General features: G+C 43.3%; 1 pseudogene; it reads left to right on the top strand.

Moving 5' to 3' along the window:
- The window catches only part of LOC124775161, a 108,782-nt pseudogene that overhangs the window by 67,740 nt on the left and 24,651 nt on the right, over window positions 1–16,391 (top strand).

Below are 16,391 nucleotides of genomic sequence, written 5' to 3' on the forward strand. Positions count from 1 at the left end.
GTCGTGCATGCAGACAGAATTTGTAAACCGCTGCACATTACGGTATATTGATAATTTTTACTTATGGACCATCTGACAGCAACTGAATAGAACACAATTCCAGGCAAATGCGAAACGAACACTGAAAAACACTGAAAACACACTCACAGACAAACAGAAATACTACTTAACACAGAAAAACCCACAAGCACCAACACTCCGCAGTCAACCGAAAGTACATAAAGACGGAATGCCAATGAGAGCTGTTAACAACTTCAAGAAAGCCCCAACATACCGCATAGCCAAACACCTCCAAAAGTTAGTTACAAAACACTATAAAGTAGAAAACAACAGAACACTGATAAACACAGGAAACCTAATAGAAAACATACAGAACATACAGGTACCACACACAGCATCACTAATTTCATTCGATATAGAAAATATGTATACCTCCATCCCTATCACAGAAACAATAGAAATCATAGAACAAAATCTCTCATCCCACAGCAACCTCACCACAGACGCAATAAAGGAAATAAAAGGTATGCTCAGACTGACAACTGAACAAAACTACTTTCAGTTTGAGAAAGAATATTGTCTACAAACAGATGGACTGCCCATGGGATCCCCAACATCAGGAACACTATCTAACATTTTCATCAGTCACCTAGAAAATCAGTAATTTGAAAAGATAACCATAAATGAAAGTTTCAAAATCATATACTGGTACAGATATGTGGATGACATTATTTGTCTGGTAGATGAGCCAAGTGAAAAAATAGATGAACTCCATTCAGAAATAAACAAAGCTCATCAGAACATAAAATTCACACTTGAAAAAGAAAAAGAAAATCAAATAAATTTTCTTGACATTACAATTTAAAAAGAAAATGGCAAACATACATTTAACATCTTTAGAAAACCAACCGCCACAGACACAATAATACATTCCACATCCAACCACCCCCACAGCCAAAAACTTGCAGCACTAAGACACATGTTACATAGATTAAACAGAATCCCACTCAGCAAGAGAAACTATGAACAGGGAATGAGTACAATCATACAAATAGCTAGGAACAATGGGTATGACACACATGTGGTACACAGGCTCAATCAAAAAATAAAAACACAAATACAAAACAAACACAACATTTCCAGAATACAAATGAACTCACAAGCTGAAAACTTGATAGGATGTTCGACGGGCGTTTCATAGGACGTGGAGGACGCATAAATTGGCCAGCGAGAAAGTATTATGAAAGAGTTTTCATTTCCGCAGTAAAACATAATTTCTCTTGTTGTTGTGGTCTTCAGTCCTGAGACTGGTTTGATGCGGCTCTCGATGCTACTCTATCCTGTGCAAGCTTCTTCATCTCCCATTACTTACTGCAACCTACATCCTCCTGAATCTGTTTGGTGTATTCATCTCTTGGTCTCCCTCTACGATTTTTACCCTCCACGCTGTCCTCCAATACTAAATTGGTGATCCCTTGATGCCTCAGAATATGTCCTACCAACCGGTCCCTCCTTCTTGTCAAGTTGTGCCACAAACTCCTTTTCTCTCCAATTCTATTCAATACGTCCTGATTAGTTATGTGATCTACCCATCTAATCTTCAGCATTCTTCTGTAGCACCACATTTCGAAAGTTTCTATTCTCTTCTTGTCCAAACTATTTATCGTCCACGTTTCACTTCCACACATGGCTACACTCCATACAAATACTTTCAGAAACGACTTCCTGACACTTAAATCTATACTCGATGTTAACAAATTTCTCTTCTTCAGAAACGCTCTCCTTGCCATTGCCAGTCTACATTTTATATCCTCTCTACTTCGACCATCATCTGTTATTTTACTTCCTAAATAGCAAAACTCATTTACTACTTTAAGTGTCTCATTTCCTAATCTAATTCGACTACATTCCATTATCCTCGTTTTGCTTTTGTTGATGTTCATCTTATACCCTCGTTTCATGACACTGTCCATTCCGTTCAACTGCTCTTCCAAGTCCTTTGCTGTTTCTGACAGAATTACAATGTCATCGGCGAACCTCAAAGTTTTTATTTCTTCTCCGTGGATTTTAATACCTACTCCGAACTTTTCTTTTGTTTCCTTTATTGCTTGCTCAATATACAGATTGAATAACATCGGGGAGAGGCTACAACCCTGTCTCACTCCCTTCCCAACCACTGCTTCCCTTTCATGCCCCTCGACTCTTATAACTGCCATCTGGTTTCTGTACAAACTGTAAATAGCCTTTCGCTCCCTGTATTTTACCCCTGCCACCTTCAGAATTTGAAGGAGAGTATTCCAGTCCACATTGTCAAATGCTTTCTCTAAGTCTACAAATGCAAGAAACGTAGGTTTGCCTATACTTAATCTATTTTCTAAGATACGTCGTAGGGTCAGTATTGCCTCACGTTTTCCAACATTTCTACGGAATCCAAACTGATCTTCCCCGAGGTCAGCTTCTACCGGTTTTCCCATTCGTCTGTAAAGAATTCGCGTTAGTATTTCGCGGCCGTGGCTTATTAAACTGATAGTTCGGTAATTTTCACATCTGCCAACACCTGCTTTCTTTGAGATTGGAATTATTATATTCTTCTTGAAGTCTGAGGGTATTTCACCTGTCCCTTACATCTCCCTCACCAGATGGTAGAGTATTGTGAGGGCTGGCTCCCACAAGGCTGTCAGGAGTTGTAACGGAAAGTTGTTACTCCCGTGGCTATGTTTCGATTCAGATCTTTCAGTGCTCTGTCAAACTCGTCACGTAGTATCACATCTCCCATTTCATCTTCATCTACATCCATAATATTGTCCTCAAATATAGACCCCCTATATACTCCTTCCACCTTTCTGCTTTCCCTTCTTTGCTTAGAATTGGGTTTCCATGTGAGCTCTTGATATTCACACAAGTGGTTCTCTTTTCTCCAAAATTTCTCTTAGATTTACGTACATCAAAAAACTCGACTGCTTGCTGCTCTGCCTCACCTAACAATGCCCCAGCGCTGCTCAACTGACTGACTAGCAAGTAAACCAGAGATAAAACCAAACACAGGGTCAAGGATCTTATTCACTACCCATGCAGTACGTTCATTCATCTTTGTTACAGTCTACTAAAGGAGAATTACTCCGAAAGCAGAAAACATATAAAACCTTAGACTGGGAAACATGTTCGATACAAACCGCGGTTTTAGCTAACAAACAAAAACGTAAAAAGTAAAAAATCCCCTCCCTCCACCCCCAATGTTCTCAACCCACCGGCCAGGATTTGCAGTACATTGTTCATGACACTCCTCCTACCACTGTACAAAAATTTGAGACTGCGCGAATTTTTTCCTTACTTTTCCTTCATTGCCTAATTAATTTTGTCAGACAGTATACAGCCAGATTTGCGATGGAGTATCATATGGGCTGAGTGTCTCCTCGTCGATGTAGGTTGACCCTCAGTAAAAGGTTAAATTATACCAACTAACAACGAACAGTATTTACTCTTACCAAGAAGTCAATACATAAAATTACAGAGTACCAATTATAAGTATTCGCACGTACTGCGCCATCCAGTGGATTGCATTGCATACCAAGTGTGCAGATCATTATGATAATGTACGACGATATCTCGATCTGCTGGACCTCTGTTGAGATCAGACGTGAGCAAACATGTAAGACGAAGTTAGTAACTATTTCCGAGTCTGTCTAATTAAAATACATCAGTTTACAACCACATACTCACACTGACCTTGATTATTGCAAAATCTACGTTCCTCGAATATAAAGCTATTGATCAACCCAGAAATCCGTTGTAACGACTCCCGTAACAGAAAAATCGATCAGCTTAACCACTACATACTTGTACCCTCAGGTGGCTCACAGTTCTTTTTTGAGTTCGTGCTTGGTGCCCATGCGGCCCTTGGGTCCCGAGCTATTGCAGCTCATTCTTCCTTATTGCGCTAGATTTCCTTTCCCTTGCCCCTCCATCCCCGTCCTCGCTCCTTCCCCGCTGTCCCTTTCTTCTGCTCACTCGGTGCTCTTACTTATGTCAGCCTGCCTGTCAACTTGGTTTCCTGTATTATTTGCAGGTTTTGTTCCCCTTGCCTTGTCTTTTTCATCCTCCCTTTTTGGCGGTTTTGTTCCCTCTTTGGGATATAATCTCCACTTCCAAATTTTCTCTCTGTAGTGTGAGCCATTTGGGGAAGAACTGCCTCCTTAGCGTCCACAGCGCGGATTTCTCTCCCCCTTACTCTCCCTTCTTCCTTCCTCTCTCCCCCTGACAACACACGGATCACACTTCTGATACCTCAGCTGTTGCCTCTTCATGTATGGCTACGAGTGGTTGCTTATTCTGTGGCATCGGAATTCCCGGCAACAGCCACCGTGCCAGGTGGCCATTGTTGCAACTGGGTGGCGGCCATAGGGACAGCCCCTGATGATAGTGGGTGTGGTCAGAGAGGATGCTTTGCATATGGAAAGGTATCAAGCTCCAAAACTCTGCCTGTACTTCTATGGCCATCTATTTGTTTGGTAACAGATCATTGAATGCTGCTTCTTATGACCCTGCAGCCTTCCTTTCCATGGCTACACCGTGGGAGAAGGGCCAGGGTCGCCAGCTTGGGTTGAAAAACTTTCCCCTCTACGTGGTCTATACTAGTATGGATGGGGACACGTTCACCACCACAGAACCGTTATTTTTTTATGGAAAATATCGAAGACTGGTTTGGTGAAGGAGGGTTCTCAGTGAGAAGCGGTTGGGTTTGCTGTTGATGAAAACTACTTCTGCTGTCCAGTCTGCAACCCCTCGTGCTTGTGGTCATCTTGGCGACATGCCAGTGTCCATAACACCTCAGCAGTCTTTGATTATAGGTCAGGGAGTAATTTTTCATTGGGTCCTCACTCTTGATGAACTCCAGGCCAATCTAGAACGAAGGGGCTTTCATTTTGTTCAGCAAGTGCACAAAGGTGATTAGGACAATTGCACAGATACGAGCGACTTTATTGTAGCATTTGAGGAAAATACTCTTCCACAGAAAGTCAAAGTTACGTATTATCAGCGTGACATGAATCTGTACATCCCACCACCCATGAGGTGCTTTTGGTGCTTGCATTTTGGGCACATCTTCCTGATGTACAGTGGACCCTCTATGTGGCAGCGTGGACACCATGACAGGAGTGCTTATGTATGTTAATAGTTATGACCAACACTGTCCATGCTCATCAGATTGCCTTGCTTATAACAAACAAAAGTATAAGTCCCTTTATCGTTTGTGTTACACTGAGGCTTGTGAGAAATATGACAGATTACACCCTGCATTGATGACTTCTACTTTTGCCTTTGTTATGTCCTGTCCCCCTCCTCCTCCATCCATCTTCCTTACTCTCCTCTCCTCTCATCTTGTGGTTCCCACGCTCTCCACTCTGGGTGGTGCTCTCCTCCCTGCCCCCCTACTTCAGCGTCTGCTGGTGATGGAACTCCCTCCTGGACCCCTCCCACAGGTGTCTCTCGGGCCAGAGGGCTGCTACTGCAACTCAGCCTGAGGGCAGACAGTCTATGTGCCCCAAGGTCACTCGCTCTCTTGCCGTTACAGATCTTGCAGCAGCCTGTTCTCCGTGTGCCCTGTCCTCCTCAGTCTATGAAAGAGAAGAAGAAGAAGAAGAAACGTACATCCCAGGACAAGGCCTTCTGGCGCACCCAGAGGTGTCGTCACATCCCGAGTCTGATCTCTTATTTATGGATGTCACTCCATCCTCGTTTGTGGCAGACAGTGGCATGATTGGCTGCAGCCCATTTGCCTCCCATTTCGATACCCAATCCATGGAAATTTAATGGATACTATTGTCACTTCCCAGAGTTGCAATACCTTGTTGCCTTTTACACCGCAGCTTGTGTTGTTCTCCAGGAATCTCACTTTACTGATGCTCACTCAGAGAACCTTCGAGGGTTCTGTGATTTCTGTTGGAACAGGGTTGGCACTTTCAGGGTTTCTGGTAGGGTCTGCGCATTGGTCCATATTGTTCATATATGGATCAGGCTTCATACTATATTGGAAGCAGTTGCCTTCTGGGTCCATTTGGATTCTGCACTCATAGTTTGCAGTCTCCATCTTCCTCCTGACAGACCACCTACGTCTGCTGCCCTAACCGCCCTCCTTCAGCATATCCCTCCTCCTTTCCTCCTCCTTGGGGATTTTAATGTCTATCATCCTTTGTAAAGCAGTGCTTTTTCATGTAGTCAGTTGCTCCTCACCGATAAATTTCTTGTGGACCACAACCTATGCCTTCTTAATAATGGTTCCCTACTCATTTTAGTGCCACATATGGCACTTTCTCTGCCTTTGATTTTCACTCTCTTCCCTTCCCCTTCTTCCTTCTATACCCTAGTCGCCACATAATGACCTATATGGTAGTGACTACTTCTGGTTGAATCTATTGTTTTCTCCCTGCCTCCCAAAGAAAAGGTACCCCACTGGCCTCTATGTACCTCCAAGGTCATCTTTGCACTTTCTTTGACATGCTTTATTGACAAAATCATCCAAGATCTGTCTGATAAGATAAACCACACTGCCGGCTCTGCTGTTCCCTGCTTGACAGGCCTGATTCGCTGTCGTCCAGTTTCGTGGTGGAGCCTGGCTGTTGCTACCGCTATCCGTGATCGTCGTTGTGACTTGCAACATCTTACGTGGCACCCGTCCTCCGCCAGTTTTCGTACTTTAAACATCTTCATGTAAAGCCTATCACTTAATCTAGAGGCAAACGCCTGTGTTTGGAACGCTTCATGTCATCTCTTGTTTCTACTGTCCATCCACCATGGTTGTAGGCTACACTCCAAACCCTCCACAGTTGTCAACAGTAGTCTTCCATTCTGGGCCTTGCCCTTCCAGGTGGCCTTTGTACAAATACATCAGTTCTTGCAGAATATATCGCAAACCATTTTGCGATGGCATTACTGTGAGTCTCCTATCCAGCCATCTTCCTCCTCCAGAAATAGTGAGCCAAAGCTTCCTGCTTATTCTTTATCCCTTGTCAGGTGGACTCCTACAATGAATCTTTTACTTAATGGAAGCTTTCTCTGGCCCTCTCTTCTTCCCATGACTAAGCTCCTGGCCCTGGTTCTGGATGGAATCACTTCCTTCAACACATCAATCCTCCACAACGCCAACATCCCCTTCTCGTCTCTTGATAGTTACTGGGCAGTCAGCCTGACCAATGTCCCGTGCAAGTTACTAGAATGAATAGTAGCTCGTTAACTCAATTGGACCCTTGAATCTCGTGAACTTTTATCTTGTTACCAGTGCAGCTTTCGGGAGGGCAGGCCTTTTCTCAGCGCTGCCATCTTGTTGCAGTTTTCTTTGATCTTCATAAGGACTAAGACACAGCTTGATGCCATCAGATCCTCCTTATGCTCCATGAGTGGGGGCTTCGTGGCCACCTCCCAGGTTTTATTCACTGTTCCTGTCCCATTGGTCGTCCAGAGTCAAAGTTGTCACAGTTCTCAGCTCTCCATGGACCCAGGAGAATAGCGTTCCTAGGGCTCCATATTAAGTGTCCTCCTTCACATCGCTGTTAAAGGATTTAGGGCCTCTGCCGAACTGTTGGTCACTCCTACTCTGTATGTGGATGATTACTGTGTTTGGGCTAGCTCCCACTTGGTGACCTCTTCAGGATGACAGCTCCAGTGCACCATCTGGTGTGCTTCCATGTGAACACTCTCACATGGTTTTTATTCTCTCCCTTTGAATGGAGGGTAGTGCATTTCTGCCACTGTACTATACTCCATCCTGATGCAGAGTTTTACCTCCACTCCCAACAGCTGTCCATAGTCCATCAGTTCAGTTTCTTGGATTTTCTTTTTTTTACAAAGTTTTGAACATGGCTGTTGGATGCCCCATATTCGTCATCTGAAGCTTGGCGTTTTATAAACTCAGTGTCTATCGCTTCCTTGCTGACAGCTCTTGGGTCACAGATTATTCAACCCTTCTCCATCTTTACATTAGTTCTGTCTCATCTGGACTATGGTTGTCAAGTTTGTGGATCAGCTGCCTCTTCCATGGTGGTCCTCTTGGACCCAGTTCACCATCATGGTATCTGTTTAGCCACCAGTGTCTTTTGCACTAGGCCAGCTGGGGTGGCCGAGCAGTTCTAGGCGCTTCAGTCTGGAACCGCGCGACCGCTACGGTCGCAGGTTCGAATCCTGTCTTGAGCTTGGATGTGTGTGATGTCCTTAGGTTAGTTAGGTTTAAGTAGTTCTAAATTCTAGGGGACTGATGACCTCAGAAGTTAAGTCCCATAGTGCTGAGAGCCATTTGATCCATTTGTTTCTTTTGCACTAGCCCTGTTGGTGGTCTTCTTGTTGACACTGGGATCCCTCCCCTGTCGATTCGGCGGTCGCAACTCCTGGTTTCCTATGCTATTGCTTCCCCCCTGCTCACCCCTCCTGTTCTATCTTCCCACAGCTTCAGGATGTTGCCGCCTGCTGATTGCCCTTTGGTGGGTTTACCAATTGGGTTCGACCATGCTTCTCTCCACTGCAACTTCCATGTTCCCTCCTTGTCATCTTCCCCACATTCTCTCCCAATCACCCCCCCCCCCCCAGATTTGTTAGTTCCTCAGCTGTGGATTTGGATGGATGTCTTAAAGGATTTGAAAGCCTCCATCACCCCAGTGGTGTTCTGTTGTTTGTTTGGAACAATCTTGTGGGAGTTTAAGGATGGTGTTGTTTTTTACACCAATGGCTGTAAGTCTGCTGATCACTTGGGATATGCCTTCATATCTTCTGTTGGCACAGACAGCATCTCATGCTAGCCATATGTGTGGTTTCTATTGCGGAATTGATGGCCATCTACCAGGTCCTCTGCTTCATTAAACAGTCTTCACTCACCCGTGTTTTGTTATGTATGGACTCAATGAGAGGCCTTCAGGTTATTGCTCAGAACTTTTCCCATCACCCCTCGGTCTCTACCATCCACAAACTTCTCCCTGATCTTGGTGATGCTGCTTGTTTTGTTGATTTCCTTTGGGTTCCTGGCCACATAGGTATCTCAGTTAACAAACTTTCTCATAATGTGGTTGGGGAGGTGGCCACCTAATCCCCCATTCTGTGTCCACTCTGGGGCCAACTCTTGGGAGGCTACCCCCATGTCTAATAACAATTTGTACTCAAGCAGACTTCGACCATATGACATTCTTCCTTCTGACTATCCCAGCGGAAATATACCATCCTCTGCTGTCTTCATATTGGCCATATTAAGTTGACCCATGGTTTTTTAACTCTGTAATGAGCTGTCCCCCTCCCCCCTTGTAGTTGTGGGCCTTCACTCATGGTGATGCATATTTTGCTGGACTGTCTCCACCTTCTGGCCCACGAAAATACACCCTGCTTCCTTCCTCGTCTTGTGTATTAGACTCACATGGTTCCATCTATCCTCGGTCTTCTTTGTGAAAGTGGTTTGTCCTCTCAGACTTAAGTCCTTGAATTTTCCTCTGGAATTTGAGTCCCTTGGTTAACGTAGGCGTCGTTGACCTAGCTTCCACACCAAACACATTCTTCTCACCTTTTCCCTATATTTTGTCTCGTCTGTTGTGCAGTTTTATTTCCCCTTTTCCTTTGTCTTCTTCCCCTGGTGTTGTCCCCATTGTATCGTGATAATGGTATAGTGTGGGTGTCGGGAAGGGTTGGTGGCGGTGCTGGCACCCCACCACATGTAAAATTTCTGGGAAAACCATGCTCTCCCCGTTTACACCCACCCCCTCCTGTTTTTTCCTCCTCCTGCTGCACTGGCGTCCCTTATCCCCTCTTTGTTTGCCCGGTTTCTCTTCTCCTTGACTGGACTGTGCTGTTTGTGTTGCTCCTCTCTTGATTTCTGCTATATTAGGTCATGGGACCGATGACTTCGCTGTTTTGTCCCCCCCCCCCCCCACCAAAAAAAAAAAAATTAACCAACCAACCAATCATAAGATAATTGTCATAATTATCAGACGTTAGGCTGCTACATTATTCAGTTTTATCAGTGAAAATGTAAATTGACATGTTCATCGTTAACTGTACATAGTATAAATGAAAATGCACACAACAGTGGTGAGGTATTCCACAACATTTATTACTTATTCCACAAACCAGTATCGGCTGTACTGTCATCATCAGGTACAAATATAATAAATATGTGGTATAGTGAAATTTTTGTAGGATCAAAGAGTTTTAAACTAGTGGAGCTGCCGAGTCTCTCCACTTTCAAAGATGAAATTTGTTAATGTTAGATTTCCCTCCCCCCCCCCCCCCCCCCCCATGAACCATGGACCTTGCCGTTGGTTGGGAGGCTTGCGTGCCTCAGCGATACAGATAGCCGTACCGTAGGTGCAACCACAACGGAGGGGTATCTGTTGAGAGACCAGACAAACGCGTGGTTCCTGAAGAGGGGCAGCAGCCTTTTCAGTAGTTGCAGGGGCAACAGTCTGGATTGTTGACTGATCTGGCCTTATAACACTAACCAAAACAGCCTCGCTGTGCTGGTACTGCGAACAGCTGAAAGCAAGGAGAAACTACAGCCGTAATTTTTCCCGAGGGCATGCAGCTTTACTGTATGACTAAATGATGATGGCGTCCTCTTGGGTAAAATATTCCGGAGGTAAAATAGTCCCCCCATTTGGATCTCCGGGCGGGGACTACTCAAGAGGATGTCGTTATCAGGAGAAAGAAAACTGGCGTTCTACGGATCGGAGAGTGGAATGTCAGATCCCTTAATCGGGCAGGTAGGTTAGAAAATTTAAAAAGGGAAATGGATAGGTTAAAGTTAGATATACTGGGAATTAGTGAAGTTCGGTGGCAGGAGGAACAAGACTTCTGGTCAGGTGACTACAGGGTTATAAACACAAAATCAAATAGGGGTAAAGCAGGAGTAGGTTTAATAATGAATAGGAAAATAGGTATGCAGGTAAGCTACTACAAACAGCATAATGAACGCATTATTGTGGACAAGATAGATACGAAGCCCAGACCTACTACAGTAGTACAAGTTTATATGCCAACTAGCTCTGCAGATGACGAAGAAATTAAAGAAATGTATGATGAGATAAAAGAAATTATTCAGATAGTGAAGGGTGATGAAAATTTAATAGTCATGGGTGACTGGAATTCGAGAGTAGGAAAAGGGAGAGAAGGAAACGTAGTGGGTAAATATGGATTGGGGGAGAGAAATGAAAGAGGAAGCCGTCTGGTAGAATTTTGCACAGAGCATAATTTAATCATAGCTAACACTTGGTTTAAGAATCATGAAAGAAGGTTGTATACATGGACGAACCCTGGAGATACTAAAAGGTATCAGATAGATTACATAATGGTAAGACAGAGATTTAGGAACCAGGTTTTAAATTGTAAGACATTTCCACGGGCAGATGTGGACTCTGACCACAATCTATTGGTTATGACCTGTAGATTAAAACTGAAGAAACTGCAAAAAGGTGGGAATTTAAGGAGATGGGACCTGGATAAACTGAAAGAACCAGAGGTTGTAGAGAGTTTCAGGGAGAGCATAAGGGAACAATTGACAGGAATGGGGGAAAGAAATACAGTAGAAGAGGAATGGCTAGCTTTGAGGGATGAAGTAGTGAAGGCAGCAGAGGATCAAGTAGGTAAAAAGACGAGAGCTAGTATGAATCCTTGGGTAACAGAAGAAATATTGAATTTAACTGATAAAAGGAGAAAATATAAAAATGCAGTAAATGAAGCAGGCAAAAAGGAATACAAACGTCTCAAAAATGAGATCGACAGGAAGTACAAAATGGCTAAGCAGGGATGGCTAGAGGACAAATGTAAGGATGTAGAGGCTTATCTCACTAGGGGTAAGATAGATACTGCCTACAGGAAAATTAAAGAGACCTTTGGAGATAAGAGAACGACTTGTATGAATATCAAGAGCTCAGATGGAAACCCAGCTCTAACCAAAGAAGGGAAAGCACAGAGGTGGAAAGAGATTATAGAAGGTCTATACAAGGGCTATGTACTTCAGGACAATATTATGGAAATGGAAGAGGATGTAGATGAAGATGAAATGGGAGATACGATACTGCGTGATGAGTTTGACAGAGCACTGAAAGACCTGAGTCGAAACAAGGCCCCCGGAGTAGACAACATTCCATTGGAACTACTGACGGCCCTGGGAGAGCCAGTCCTGACAAAACTCTACCATCTGGTGAGCAAGATGTATGAAACAGGCGAAATACCCTCAGACTTCAAGAAGAATGTAATAAATCCAATCCCAAAGAAAGCAGATGTTGACAGATGTGAAAATTACCGAACAGTCTGTTTAATAAGTCACAGCTGCAAAATACTAACACGAATTCTTTACAGACGAATGGGAAAGCTAGTAGAAGCCAACCTCGGGGAAGGTCAGTTTGGATTCCGTAGAAACACTGGAACACGTGAGGCAATACTGACCTTACGACTTATCTTAGAAGAAAGATTAAGGAAAGGCAAACCTACGTTTCTAGCATTTGTAGACTTAGAGAAAGCTTTTGACCATGTTGACTGGAATACTCTCTTTCAAATTCTAAAGGTGGCAGGGGTAAAATATAGGGAGCGAAAGGCTATTTACAATTTGTACAGAAACCAGATGGCAGTTATAAGAGTCGAGGGACATGAAAGGGAAGCAGTGGTTGGGAAGGGAGTAAGACAGGGTTGTAGCCTCTCCCCGATGTTGTTCAATCTGTATATTGAGCAAGCAGTAAAGGAAACAAAAGAAAAATTCGGAGTAGGTATTAAAATCCATGGAGAAGAAATAAAAACTTTGAGGTTCGCCGATGGCATTGTAATTCTGTCAGAGACAGCAAAGGACTTGGAAGAACAGTTGAATGGAATGGACAGTGTCTTGAAAGGAGGATATAAGATGAATATCAACAAAAGCAAAACGAGGATAATGGAATGTAGTCGAATGCTGAGGGAATTAGATTAGGAAATGAGGCACTTAAAGTAGTAAAGGAGTTTTGCTATTTGGGGAGCAAAATAACTGATGATGGTCGAAGTAGAGAGGATATAAAATGTAGACTGGCAATGGCAAGGAAAGCGTTTCTGAAGAAGAGAAATTTGTTAACATCGAGTATAGATTTAAGTGTCAGGAAGTCATTTCTGAAAGTATTTGTATGGAAGTGAAAAATGGACGATAAATAGTTTGGACAAGAAGAGAATAGAAGCTTTCGAAATGTGGTGCTACAGAAGAATGCTGAAGGTTAGATGGGTAGATCACATAACTAATGAGGAAGTATTGAATATGATTGGGGAGAAGAGAAGTTTGTGGCACAACTTGTCCAGAAGAAGGGATCGGTTGGTAAGACATGTTCCGAGGCATCAAGGGATCACCAATTTAGCATATGACGGCAGAGTGGAGGGTAAAAATTGTAGAGGGAGACCAAGAGATGAATACACTAAGCAGATTCAGAAGGGTGTAGGTTGCAGTAGGTACTGGGGGATGAAGAAGCTTGCACAGGATAGAGTAGCATGGAGAGCTGCATCAAACCAGTCTCAGGACTGAAGACCACAACAACAACAACAGATTTAGGAATAAAACAATTGGAATTATGTCAGCGAAAACTGCAGTGTAAGATTATTTAACTAAGATAAAATAAGTGACACTGTAACTAATGAACTATGTTTGAAAATACAGTAATCTTTCTTAGAAGAAAGAGAAATGAATTGAACTTTGGTGACATGTTCCTGGGGAGTGCTCCCTTTCATTATATACAAAATATTTTACCAGGAACCGACTTTACCGTCAATCTATACACATTTAGTTTCAGTGGACTTCAGTACTCATCTCATGTATCCTTTCTTCCAAACACTATCGCCTACACGAAACACTTCATACGAGAATCTATTATAGGTGCATAAGTCTTGGTGACCAGATAAAAGAACCACGCTACCCTATTCATCGGACAGGGAACTTAATAGTGTGACGTTGCCTCACGTATGTAGCGGAATGTGTAGAAGCTCCGCATGCTGAAAATATGTTACGTTTCGTGTGCCAACGAAACATCATACAGTTAAACAAACGTATTACGAAAAATGGAGTTTATCCTATGATTCGTTCTTTTAAGGAAAAAAGGGAAATAGGTTAATTAACAAATGGCTCTGAGCACTATGGGACTTAACATCTGTAGTCATCAGTCCCGTAGAAGTTAGAACTACTTAAACCTAACTAACCTAATGACATCACACACATCCGTGTCCAAGGAAGGATTCGAACTAGCGACCGTGGCGGTCACGCGGTTCCAGACTGAAGCGCCTAGAACCGCACGGCCACACCAGCCGGCTGGTTAATTAACGTTTTTATTTCGCGAACCAGTCAGAAAATAGCATAGATACTGTCGAAGGAAGTGGTAGGTAAAGAGTCGTGCCAATAGTTGGACGATATTATAGAAGGTGAGAGTATCCTTCGTATTTCTTGGGCTTTAACCCATTGAACTTGACAGAGCTTCAGTGTAAAAGTGACTTTCAGCCAGGCTACCATTTTTACAAGCTGGGAAGCAGTCGTATTGAGACGTGGCAAAATTTACTTCATATCTGTAAATACACGAATTCAGTGCCATGCGGTGTTTTGCTGTCTTAGCTGTTGATATTGACCCCTCTTCATATTCGCAGCCGGTTGAATCATTCATTCAGTGTTTATCCTCCTCGTTCTTCAGTCAGGTTGACAAGTATTGTGGGGAACCCGTGGGATCTAATATTCTCTGTGTACGTAAATGTTGGTCCCCATATCATAAAGAGTTCCGATGTTACCATTACATCATGTATAAAAATATCGCATCTGAGTTCTCAAGTTACATAACCAATGAGAAACTACATTAGCAGTTAATTAAAATGATATAATTAGAAAGAAACCAAAGCAGTTTCGTACTGAGAATCCCTTCAGCATCGCCGAAACAACGTCGTAGGGACGAGCACTAAAATAATATTAACATGTTGTTGTGTGAAAGTGAAAGGTGTTGCAGTTATTCATATTGTTGTGGACTTAGTTGTACTAGTACACATTCTGCATTTCATAAAGCTGAACTAAACTGACTGCAAAAAACAGCGTAATATATTGACGTGTGTTTCTCAGAAAAATGTAATGCATTGTGCAGGATGCAGGTATTTTTCCCCGACACATGTAATTTAACTTGTCGCTAATAAAGACATTTGATTCAGTGGTGTGTGTTTAATATTTTGTGACTTTACAGGTGTTCTGTCATCTTTTACTCGGATGGTCATAGCAAATGCAGTTTACTTCAAAGGAGAATGGGTAAAACAATTCGAGAAAACGAGTACTTCGCCGATGCTTTTCCATTCGGAACGAGCGACAAATGTGGATATGATGTTTGTAAAGGAAAGATTCAAGTACACCTACCTGCCACAGCTGGATTCCCAGGTTCTCCTCCTGCCTTACAGGGTAATACAACAACTAATTATCTTTAATACAGCAAGACACTGTAAACAGTACTAACCGAAATTATTTGATTTGGAGAACCAATTGGGACTGTAATAACCTCCTCGGTGGGTTGTTATTGGGAGTAATTGAAATCAGTGGAGAAAGTAGGAAATTTATGCTGGACCGGGATTCGAACTTGGGTCCCCTGTTTACTAGAGAGATGCTCTGATCACTAAGCCCATTTTTTTCGGTGTATTTGTTCGGGGCGGACGTCCCATGACACTTGGTCAGGTTCATCGTTGATCTGTTAACTTAGTTTTTTTATTACAGAGAGCAGCTCATCCTCTGACCCATCACGCTGAGCTACCGTGCCGGCATTACCCCGTGCCGGACCGAGACTCAACTCCGGACCTTTGTCTTTCGCGGTCAGGTGCGCCACCAACTTGCTTTTGCCTTTTGTTCCCTGTGTTTTGTCGTAGCGGACGTCACATGATGTCCGAATGGTTCAAATGGCTCTGAGCACTATGGGACTCAACTGCTGAGGTCATTAGTCCCCTAGAACTTAGAACTAGTTAAACCTAACTAACCTAAGGACATCACAAACATTCATGCCTGAGGCAGGATTCGAACCTGCGACCGTAGCGGTCTTGCGGTTCCAGACTGCAGCGCCTTTAACCGCACGGCCACTTTGGCCGGCACATGATGTCCGCTGAAGTTCGTTGTTGACTCCTTCACTCACAAGGGAACCTCCCCATCGCACCCCCCTCAAATTTAGTTATAAGTTGCCACAGTGGATAGGCCTTGATAAAACTGAACACAAATCGATCGAGAAAACAGGAAGAAGTTGTGTGGAACTATGAAAAAAAATAAGCAAAATATAGAAACTAGGTCGTCCATGTGTAAGATACGCAATATTAAGGACAATCTGAGACGAGGAGCGCCGTAGTCCCGCGGTTAGCGTTAACAGTTGCGGAACGAGAAGTTCTTGGTTCAAATCTTCCCTCGATCGAAAATTTTA

This window comes from Schistocerca piceifrons, chromosome 2, assembly GCF_021461385.2.
Source record: "Schistocerca piceifrons isolate TAMUIC-IGC-003096 chromosome 2, iqSchPice1.1, whole genome shotgun sequence".
Taxonomy (NCBI): domain Eukaryota; kingdom Metazoa; phylum Arthropoda; class Insecta; order Orthoptera; family Acrididae; genus Schistocerca; species Schistocerca piceifrons.